This window comes from Pecten maximus, chromosome 11, assembly GCF_902652985.1.
Source record: "Pecten maximus chromosome 11, xPecMax1.1, whole genome shotgun sequence".
NCBI classification, from domain to species: Eukaryota; Metazoa; Mollusca; class Bivalvia; order Pectinida; family Pectinidae; genus Pecten; species Pecten maximus.
The window spans coordinates 19,057,123-19,070,252 of NC_047025.1; positions in this window are offsets into that span (position 1 = coordinate 19,057,123).

The window sequence follows — 13,130 nt, forward strand, 5'->3', positions numbered from 1 at the left end:
GAATTGCACGAGTTTTACCAAACTACTGACGACTGAGTATCGAATTGCACGAGATTTACCAAACTACTGACAACTGAGTATCAAGTTAATAAATAACCCCGAGAGACGGTGAATTGCCCGAGTTCAAGCTTAAACGCCAAATATATGTGTTGAGGTGTGAACACTGATGAAGGGCTGTCGATGATTATATATTTTCCAAACTTATAAACATGTATCGCTCGTTGAACGCGTTGTTTATGTGTAATATCAATATTTATACCATGGAGGTTATGAATGTGTTGATTAAATAGTGTTATAAAACCTTATTCTGTTAGGGAGATGACAGATAATCTATAATGTATGTAGAAAATCGGTTACATTGTACTAATATACTATGTGTATAACTATGGCGTATAAGATAATTAATTATCTGTCCAGGAATTATAGCAATTCCTGGAGAAAACTGAGCCCCAATAATTTCGAATGTTTTTTTGGTGTTTTAATATTTATTATATGATATTGAGATAAATTTAGTTTTCATATTTATTTGTTTTCTTCGACGACTTCGCGTAGAGCTGTGTGTTTTGTTGATGGTATTGATTCATAACACAAACGGAATTTTGCAGTAAAAGTACATTTCATTTTATATATATCCCCGGTTAAGCTTTTAATACTATGTATATATATCAAACAATGTCTTCACCACAATTGAGCAAATAACCTTACAACAACATCCACTTACTAAAGATACATTCTTACTGAGTAATTATTTATCAATCGAACGGAAATGATAACATCGAGATTATTTACTCCTTGTTTAAGCTGTAGTTAAACTATATTAACGACTAAAGAATGACATCAAGGGTTGAAGTGTTCAAATAACTATCAACAAATTCCGATCGTGTTTATTGAGCTATTAAGATATAAGGTGGCATGGTAACACATCCGGTGACTACCCAGTGATGGACACCTACTTCCGGTACAAGACTTGATCGTCAGTAGTGACCTTGACCCAAAGTTATTTGTCGTACTTTTAAACGTCTACACTAACCACAGGTATGTGAAACGGTTGTTTCAAAGAAATTCATCCAGAAAATATCATTAGGGCATGGAACTCGGGGGAGTTTCCAAGTCGCTGATTGAAACTAAATACAAGATTTTCAACAATATGTACAATGCTTCATTATCTATAGAAAAATGAGTTTTATACACATACCATATCTGAGGCATTTTCACTGCATTTTTACTTGAGTGATAATCGTCATGGGCTGATGAACACATTGTCCTTCTGTTTCCCTTATATCGATTTATGAACATTAATTGTCTCCCTCTTCGTGGTGAGTGTTTTTTTTTCGGAACAAATGTAACAACTCGCATGATTAACAATTTCCTCGGTTGAGATTTTAAGACTGCGAGAAAAAAAACTAATGTAAACACAAATACTATTCGGAATATTATCACTGTATATCACTTGGCAAATTGTATGGTGGCATATTTCTGCCACCGAGTTGCCCTGTTACGACTTAAATATAAGTCGTAAGGCGGCAAATCGATGGTAGAAATATGCCACCATAGATGTTTAATAATTAATTAATGTATATTTTAATGAAAATGTGGTATCAAATCACACGAAAAAAAACCCACTTCGAAATATAAACAAAAACGTGATAAACAAACTTTTTTTCCCCCATTTATATCCCGTGTCTCCGATTGACAGCCATTAAATCGTGTTGGGTTGCGACTGATATTTTACAAGTTTACCGTAGTTATATCAGGTCCAAGTTTCATCAACTTTCCTTCACCTTAATTTCTTAACTTTAAATTTTCCATAGGAAAACATTACAGATTTTAGAAATATTTCCCAGCTGAATATTTTCTCAAACTTCAATAATGTTTACAGATGAATTGAAATAAAAAAAAACCCATATCTTAATTCAAGAAGAATTGATGAAACTAATGTTTGAGACTGTTTTCATTTTTATTAGTTCAATCTGTATAACTACGTTATGAATACAATATATATAAAACAGAACGAAGTCATAACTTAAAGTCGAGGTGTAAACCGTGGAAAAACAGAAAGAATACCGACATAATAACCAAACCATAACTCAATCTCAAAATCAATTAAACGAGGTTAAAATATAAACACAAATTTTGGATTTGTGTGAAGCCTCTTGAAAAAAAAGTAAAGGAAGAGTAAGATAATGGGCTCCGGAAGAATGAGCGTGTTCTGAATCGTCGACGACATCCGCCATACAAATCTAGGTCACGACGACATCCTCCATACAAATCTAGGTCACGACGACATCCGCCATGCAAATCTAGGTCACGACGACATCCGCCATGCAAATCTAGGTCACGACGACATCCGCCATACAAATCTAGGTCACGACGACATCCGCCATACAAATCCAGGTCACGACGGCATCCGCCATACAAATCCAGGTCACGACGACATCCGCCATACAAATCTAGGTCACGACGACACCCGCCATACAAATCTAGGTCACGACGACATCCGCCATACAAATCTAGGTCACGACGACATCTGCCATACAAATCTAGGTCACGACGACATCCGCCATACAAATCTAGGTCACGACGACATCCGCCATACAAATCTAGGTCACGTCGACACCAGCCATACAAATCTAGGTCACGACGACACCAGCCATACAAATCTAGGTCACGACGACACCAGCCATACAAATCTAGGTTAAATCCGGACTAAGTTACGATCTCAAATAAGAGTTAAAGTACTGAAGCACTAACCATATCAACAAGTATCAAACAAAAACTCATATCGCATAAGGAAATGGAATAAACAGAGGGTACGTAGACAGTAGACACATATCGTAATGAGTAAGTATAGGCAAACTGAATTTTAGTGACTGGTATATTTATTGTTAACAGATGTTTAGCATGGAAAGGTAAGAATCGAAACTAAAATATTCACGATATTGAAATTAGGACAATAGGATAAAATACCAAGTGATAATGATATTTTAACTTTTTTTGGAAAAGGTTTTATCAAATCTTACTTGATCTATATCATATAAGCTATATTGTTTCAATTTTTATCACCATTGTAAAAAAAAAAAGGCTAATTTCAGAAAAAAAAAATATGTCTACAACATAATTATATCATACATTAACGACACATAAATATCGCGCTCTTCAGTATTACTTAGCCAAAAAATAAACGCAAGATTGATGTCCGAAGTGCCAGTAAGGGTGTAGAGGCGGTACTGTGATGACAGGTTTATGGCGGGAGGCACGACGTAAATCAGACAAGCCTTGCTCTGACAAATTTAAGTTTTATCATCCCCGCTACACGCGTTAAGTGACAAATTAAGTTTATATACATCACTTTTAGTGGGCCAGGCACACAGGTCTGGTTACTCTGGCCTGGCGGTGGCGCACAAACCAGTAAGGCCTGCGCTAAATAACGGACTATGTCAGTCGGGACGTCATGTTGGGTGAAGGATACGCAAGGTATCTCCACAGCCCTAGAGAGCCTGCCTATTTTCGGGGATAGTCATGGAAATTGGCTTTTTTGACCTTCAACGTTTTGACTTTCCATAATTATTCCGGAATAGTATGACTTTTACTTGTAGTTTGGGTGAAAAATAACAGTCTCTGGTGACGTCATAATACTGCAACAATTCCATATTTCACACCTGTAGCACACACCGGACTTTACCTGTTAATTTTAAAATAACTTTGTGATTAGTATGAACATGATTTAAGGATTGATTGTCTATTTTGTTGCTTACATGGACTTGCAAATGAAGTGAACTGCGAAGCGAACTGTGAATGCATTCACACATGCCGCGACCCAAAATCTTCATCAGAAAATGAAGTGATATGAGTTTATTAGTTTCATTGAGGTGGAGCGAAGTGAAAATGTAAATATATAACCTTAACGATCATAATTAAGTCAGTGTTTCAAGAGAAATTGTGTCTAAATAGATTGTTAGGACCTTACAATGAGACTTCAGTATTTCCTAATCATCGTTCATATATTTCACTAGTGGACCATGAGCATTATAATTGACATGGAAACATCGGTCATTATGAGATCTGAAATAATTAGATATATAACATTACTTCAAACGAATGCAATCATACAATACACTATTTTCCGTTGTAACAAAGAACCACGATTTGGCTTCTAAGAGATGTATGTTGTTCTTGCAAATGAAAAAGAGCAGTTAGGTGCTGATAGACGGTTAAGGCATACATGACCCAATATTTCATATTTGGAACAGAGTTTTTGTTGTACTGTTTTGTTCCTTTCGTTAATGAGGTTCTCTCCACCTCCCCATTAATTATCCTTTTCAATCACATAACTTTAACCATACAATCGTAACCAATAAAATGAACAGCTGTAATAAGCTCCTCAGACTCGCCACACCGGAAACAGAATGAGAGGAGCCACAACCATACGTAGGTTTGACCTACCTAGACTCGCCACGCCGGAAACAGAATGAGAGTAGCCACAACCATACGTAAGTTTGACCTAGCTAGATTCGCCATACCGGAAACAGAATGAGAGGAGTCACAACCATACGTAAGTTTGACCTACCTAGACTCGCCACGCCGGAAACAGAATGAGAGGAGCCACAACCATACGTAAGTTTGACCTACCTAGACTCGCCACGCCGGAAACAGAATGAGAGGAGCCACAACCATACGTAATTTTGACCTACCTAGATTCGCCACACCGGAAACAGAATGAGAGGAGCCACAACCATACGTAAGTTTGACCTACCTAGATTCGCCACACCGGAAACAGAATGAGAGGAGCCACAACCATACGTAAGTTTGACCTACCTAGACTCGCCACACTGGAAACAGAATGAGAGGAGTCACAACCATACGTAGGTTTGACCTACCTAGACTCTCCACGCCGGAAACAGAATGAGAGGAGCCACAACCATACGTAAGTTTGACCTACCTAGATTCGCCAAACCGGAAACAGAATGAGAGGAGCCACAACCATACGTAAGTTTGACCTACCTAGATTCGCCACACCGGAAACAGAATGAGAGGAGCCAAAACCATACGTAAGTTTGACCTACCTAGATTCGCCACACCGGAAACAGAATGAGAGGAGTCACAACCATACGTAAGTTTGACCTACCTAGACTCGCCACACCGGAAACAGAATGAGAGGAGCCACAACCATACGTAAGTTTGACCTACCTTGACTCGCCACACCGGAAACAGAATGAGAGGAGCCACAACCATACGTAAGTTTGACCTACCTTGACTCGCCACACAGGAAACAGAATGAGAGGAGCCACAACCATACGTAAGTTTGACCTACCTAGACTCGCCACGCCGGAAACAGAATGAGAGGAGCCACAACCATACGTAAGTTTGACCTACCTAGATTCGCCACACCGGAAACAGAATGAGAGGAGTCACAACCATACGTAAGTTTGACCTACCTAGACTCGCCACACCGGAAACAGAATGAGAGGAGCCACAACCATACGTAAGTTTGACCTACCTAGATTCGCCACACCGGAAACAGAATGAGAGGAGCCACAACCATACGTAAGTTTGACCTACCTTGACTCGCCACACCGGAAACAGAATGAGAGGAGCCACAACCATACGTAAGTTTGACCTACCTAGACTCGCCACGCCGGAAACAGAATGAGAGGAGTCACAATCATACGTAAGTTTGACCTACCTAGACTCGCCACGCCGGAAACAGAATGAGAGGAGTCACAACCATACGTAAGTTTGACCTACCTAGACTCGCCACGCCGGAAACAGAATGAGAGGAGCCACAACCATACGTAAGTTTGACCTACCTAGATTCGCCACACCGGAAACAGAATGAGAGGAGCCACAACCATACGTAAGTTTGACCTACCTAGATTCGCCACACCGGAAACAGAATGAGAGGAGTCACAACCATACGTAAGTTTGACCTACCTAGACTCGCCACACCGGAAACAGAATGAGAGGAGCCACAACCATACGTAAGTTTGACCTTTCTAGATTCGCCACACCGGAAACAGAATGAGAGGAGCCACAACCATACGTAAGTTTGACCTACCTAGACTCGCCACGCCGGAAACAGAATGAGAGGAGCCACAACCATACGTAAGTTTGACCTACCTAGACTCGCCACGCCGGAAACAGAATGAGAGGAGCCACAACCATACGTAAGTTTGACCTACCTAGATTCGCCACACCGGAAACAGAATGAGAGGAGCCACAACCATACGTAAGTTTGACCTACCTAGATTCGCCACACCGGAAACAGAATGAGAGGAGTCACAACCATACGTAAGTTTGACCTACCTAGACTCGCCACACCGGAAACAGAATGAGAGGAGCCACAACCATACGTAAGTTTGACCTACCTAGACTCGCCACACTGGAAACAGAATGAGAGGAGTCACAACCATACGTAGGTTTGACCTACCTAGACTCTCCACGCCGGAAACAGAATGAGAGGAGCCACAACCATACGTAAGTTTGACCTACCTAGATTCGCCAAACCGGAAACAGAATGAGAGGAGCCACAACCATACGTAAGTTTGACCTACCTAGACTCGCCACGCCGGAAACAGAATGAGAGGAGCCACAACCATACGTAAGTTTGACCTACCTAGATTCGCCACACCGGAAACAGAATGAGAGGAGTCACAACCATACGTAAGTTTGACCTACCTAGACTCGCCACACCGGAAACAGAATGAGAGGAGCCACAACCATACGTAAGTTTGACCTACCTAGATTCGCCACACCGGAAACAGAATGAGAGGAGCCACAACCATACGTAAGTTTGACCTACCTTGACTCGCCACACCGGAAACAGAATGAGAGGAGCCACAACCATACGTAAGTTTGACCTACCTAGACTCGCCACGCCGGAAACAGAATGAGAGGAGTCACAATCATACGTAAGTTTGACCTACCTAGACTCGCCACGCCGGAAACAGAATGAGAGGAGTCACAACCATACGTACGTTTGACCTACCTAGACTCGCCAACGAGATGAACAAGTTTATAAAGAATCGGTCTCGGGTATACAAAATGTCTGCTCCACTTTCGACATACATAAAACAATACATTTAGGTTCATTTGTAACTCGTAAATATATCAGTGCAGTATGCCAACTATTAAACCTTGTGTGAGATAGCATCTAATCAATCAATATATAAAAGACAGAAAACGCCGGATTCCTCTACAAGAGAATTGGCCTTTGTCCTAGGTCGTACTGATTTTTCTCGTATGGCGCGGACTCCATAGCGCGCGTACTAACACATTCCACACATTGTGGTGAGAAGGTTATAATTCCCTGTTGGTATCACCACTCCAGTAATCATACGCTATAGGTAACTGACAAATTAATCGTGGGAGTTACATGGACTAATTACAAATGACCGTAAGCAATTTGGTGGTATACCGGGTTTATCTGTACTTTAGTATATTTTGGTAAGTTAGTTTTAACTTCTTTTTAAATCACCAAACTTACTTGTTACAATATAGAACCGGCATCAAATAAATGTCTTAACACCCCTGGAGGACCTGTGTGGTGTGGTATGTTCTCTAATTAATTCGTTATTGAAGATTTCAACATGTGAAAAGATATGTCTGAGTTGATGATCGGCTGACCAGACTTCCAACATTTGGTCACCTGTGACGTCATCCCTACCTGTCTGACCACAAGGCACATATTGAGAGCAGGTACATACAATTGTGTTGATTAGAGGAGTAGCAGACAGGCCGCTGTACCCTCGTTATTGTGTGGTAAACATTGGCTCTATGTAAATAACTTAAGACAGATGTATCGTGTACAGTAACACAAAGGTGTATAAAGGTATAACGATTGATTGACAGATATCCTGTAAATGTATGTGGAAAAATCGCATATGTGTAAAGGACATATAAATGTCCAGTACACACGTCTTTATGAATCACCTTAACATATTTTTTCAGTAGGAACCACACAAAAATAGGTGTAGGTTATATTTGTATGCTAATGAATTCCGATTATTTCGATTTCACATATCTACATGTATATACAATCGTCTGTAATATCATCAGGTGTATCTTACCTAACGAGTCGGTATGACGTCTGTAATATCATCAGGTGTATCTAACCTAACGAGTCGGTATGACGTCTGTAATATCATCAGGTGTATCTAACCTAACGAGTCGGTATGACGTCTGTAATATCATCAGGTGTATCTAACCTAACGAGTCGGTATGACGTCTGTAATATCATCAGGTGTATCTAACCTACCGAGTCAGTATGACGTCTGTAATATCATCAGGTGTATCTAACCTAACGAGTCGGTATGACGTCTGTAATATCATCAGGTGTATCTAACCTAACGAGTCGGTATGACGTCTATAATATCATCAGGTGTATCTAACCTAACGAGTCGGTATGACGTCTGTAATATCATCAGGTGTATCAAACGCGTCGGTATGACGTCTGTAATATCATCAGGTGTATCTAACGAGTCGGTATGACGTCTGTAATATCATCAGGTGTATCTAACCTAACGAGTCGGTATGACGTCTGTAATATCATCAGGTGTATCAAACGAGTCGGTATGACGTATGTAATATCATCAGGTGTATCTAACCTAACGAGTCGGTATGACGTCTGTAATATCATCAGGTGTATCTAACGAGTCGGTATGACGTCTGTAATATCATCAGGTGTATCTAACCTAACGAGTCGGTATGACGTCTGTGATGTCATCAGGTGTATCTAACGAGTCGGTATGACGTCTGTAATATCATCAGGTGTATCTAACCTAACGAGTCGGTATGGCGTCTGTAATATCACCAGGTGTATCTAACCTAACGAGTCGGAATGACGTCTGTAATATCATCAGGTGTATCTAACCTAACGAGTCGGTATGACGTCTGTAATATCATCAGGTGTATCTAACGAGTCGGTATGACGTCTATAATATCATCAGGTGTATCTAACCTAACGAGTCGGTATGACGTCTGTAATATCATCAGGTGTATCTAACGAGTCGGTATGACGTCTGTAATATCATCAGGTGTATCTAACCTAACGAGTCGGTATGACGTCTGTAATATCATCAGGTGTATCTAACGAGTCGGTATGACGTCTATAATATCATCAGGTGTATCTAACCTAACGAGTCGGTATGACGTCTGTAATATCATCAGGTGTATCAAACGAGTCGGTATGACGTCTGTAATATCATCAGGTGTATCTAACGAGTCGGTATGACGTCTATAATATCATCAGGTGTATCTAACCTAACGAGTCGGTATGACGTCTGTAATATCATCAGGTGTATCTAACCTAACGAGTCGGTATGACGTCTGTAATATCATCAGGTGTATCTAACGAGTCGGTATGACGTCTGTAATATCATCAGGTGTATCTAACGAGTCGGTATGACGTCTATAATATCATCAGGTGTATCTAACCTAACGAGTCGGTATGACGTCTGTAATATCATCAGGTGTATCTAACGAGTCGGTATGACGTCTGTAATATCATCAGGTGTATCTAACCTAACGAGTCGGTATGACGTCTGTAATATCATCAGGTGTATCTAACGAGTCGGTATGACGTCTGTAATATCATCAGGTGTATCTAACGAGTCGGTATGACGTCTGTAATATCATCAGGTGTATCTAACCTAACGAGTCGGTATGACGTCTGTAATATCATCAGGTGTATCTAACCTAACGAGTCGGTATGACGTCTGTGATGTCATCAGGTGTATCTAACGAGTCGGTATGACGTCTGTAATATCATCAGGTGTATCTAACCTAACGAGTCGGTATGACGTCTGTAATATCATCAGGTGTATCTAACCTAACGAGTCGGTATGACGTCTGTAATATCATCAGGTGTATCTAACCTAACGAGTCGGTATGACGTCTGTAATATCATCAGGTGTATCTAACCTAACGAGTCGGTATGACGTCTGTAATATCACCAGGTGTATCTTACCTAACGAGTCGGAATGACGTCTGTAATATCATCAGGTGTATCTAACCTAACGAGTCGGTATGACGTCTGTAATATCATCAGGTGTATCTAACCTAACGAGTCGGTATGACGTCTGTAATATCATCAGGTGTATCTAACGAGTCGGTATGACGTCTGTAATATCATCAGGTGTATCTAACGAGTCGGTATGACGTCTGTAATATCATCAGGTATATCTAACGAGTCAGTATGACGTCTGTAATATCATCAGGTGTATCTAACGAGTCGGTATGACGTCTGTAATATCATCAGGTGTATCTAACGAGTCGGTATGACGTCTGTAATATCATCAGGTGTATCTAACCTAACGAGTCGGTATGACGTCTGTAATATCATCAGGTGTATCTAACCTAACGAGTCGGTATGACGTCTGTAATATCATCAGGTGTATATAACGAGTCATTATGACGTCTGTAATATCATCAGGTGTATATAACGAGTCGGTATGGCGTCTGTAATATCATCAGGTGTATCTTACCTAACGAGTCGGTATGACGTCTATAATATCATCAGGTGTATCTAACGAGTCGGTATGACGTCTGTAATATCATCAGGTGTATATAACGAGTCGGTATGACGTCTGTAATATCACCAGGTGTATCTAACCTAACGCGTCGGTATGACGTCTGTAATATTACCAGATTTATCTTTCCTATTGAGTCACGGTGCTATCAATTATATATATCCTCCGAGTATAGTGCTAAGTTCAGGTTAATCAGACAATCATTGGTTGTGACTTACATCAGTTTGTTTCGTTTTTGACCTTAGACTACATGTCATGATCGTCGTAAATGATATTCCATTGCCCATATGATATAAGTATATTTTAAAATGACTGAAGCCTTTTTACTCATGTGAATGTATCGACATGTTAATGTCTAGTTTTATCCATTACATTGCATATGCATTATTTTTGACGTCACAGTTTATGTAACGGTCTATATATATATATATAAATTTTTTTTTGCATTTTTGCCAGTGAAATACAGAACTTTATTGATTTTTTGCTAGTAAAATACAGAAATGTATCAAACTAATAAAACTTCTATTTTCACTGCAGCGATGAGCAATGAAAATATAAGATTCTGCCGTGAAAATATCAGATTTAGCAGTGAAAATACTAGTTTTTCGTTATTGACGAATCAGAGCGAACCTTTGTATTCACCTTATTGAAACTGATAGTAAATGGGTTATTTTGCTGTATTTCTGAATATTCAGACTAGATTTGACAAAATACTCATTTGTTGACGTTAGCTTTGCATGCACAGATTCTCCTATAACAGCAAAAAACGATTAAATTGCGTTGATCAGTCCTTTCAAAATGGCGCCGTCATGTTGACGTCGACATTACTGATTCTCGCTCTTTTTGACACTATACATTTTTCGATGTTCTTAATTTTGTTTTTCAGCATGAAAATACAATACAAAGAAAATTGAATGGTTTTCTGGATGACGGAATATTTCGATATTTTTCACACATGCTTCGCACCCGTGAAAATATCGATATTCTGCCATACTTATAAAATATATTTTACATTCAACGGAAAACCATTCAATATCCTTTATGTATCCAAATCTAAGATTAATTATTCAAACCTTGTTGATTAAATGTGTTTTGGTAATATGAAAATATGGTTCATGTACACCTTAACATTGAATATAGGTATGAAAGAAATTTCATAAATTTCACCTCGCTATGGTGGGTGATGTGTTTTGTCATGCGAAAAGACGACAATCCTCGTTATTTCGCATATAGGGTTGAAATAGCGATGTTTTTCGGAGCGAAAGGACGATAAGTATCGCTCTTTGGAGACGAAATAACGAAAAAGCACCTATCAGCCAACATACCTCACCACCCAACCTATCTCTCTAATCAATAACGGAGAGTAAATACTCCCCGTCGGGAATTCGGTTGTTTACAAACATTTTAATCGCTACTCAGCACTTGAGATTATCAATAATACTTTATTATTTTTTTAAGGAATGCGTTTATTAACACGAATGTGTGTGAGTTATACATATTCTTCAATCATTCCAACTGATAACCACGCCTTCATCAGCGCGGATAGACTAACACACATATATTTTTTTCTTCTTGTGAACCTGAATATTAAATACAAAAAAATAAACAGAATTTATGTGATGAGGTTGAATTGACATGAAAGAGTATACTTATAAGCATCTATATATCCGTCACCACTAACGCCTACGCATAGAGACAACACCCCGAAACCACGCAAAAAATGTTCTAACACAACGACTGTTTAAAGGAACACATTCTCTACTGAATTATCAAACGCAATTGCAAATCTCCATGACAGCTACACGTTTGGGACAAAGTAAATCATTATTTCATTTTTTATTAATAAACAATTAGTTTGGACGTCAGGCTTGTGGTCTACAATTAATTCTGTTGTCATCAACCTGTCGTCATTTTTGAGGTTGCAGCTGGATTTGACCTAGATCTACATAGTGGTTGTCGTCGACGAAACAGAAAACGCTTATCCTTGCGGAACGCCTGGTTTTTTTTTTATCCTCGTCGTACTTTTCAAGGGTCTGTTGTAGATGTATAGTAATCCGGTAATAAAAGGAAATGGAACATTACGGAGTTCAGTATTTTCTTAAAGCAACGATACATGTAACTATAAATCTTATACTCATTTAATGGTGACTTCTTCTTATAAATAATGAAATGGGTTAAAGATATAGCGATGCACGAGCGTATACCGTAAAATATATTTCATAAATATTTGTTTACGAGTTTTTAAACACTGTTTGTTTACCTCGGTTGATGTTTGTATCACGCCTGATAATATTTTCCAACACTGACTTTTTACAGTTATAGTCGCCTTAAACATATGAAGGTTTGATTTTAAATTTGGAATTCGAAGTGATGGTTCACGGAATTTCTGATGTTAATCATCTTAATATCTGTTGGATATTAAGTGTAGGTAATGATTTGGTTTTTCCTTGTGAGTTAAATTATAGACTACGTTGACTCTAGAGACTGTTGGATATTAAGTGTAGGTAATGATTTGGTTTTTCCTTGTGAGTTAAATTATGGACCACGTTGACTCTAGAGACTGTTGGATATTAAGTGTAGGTAATGATTTGGTTTTTCCTTGTG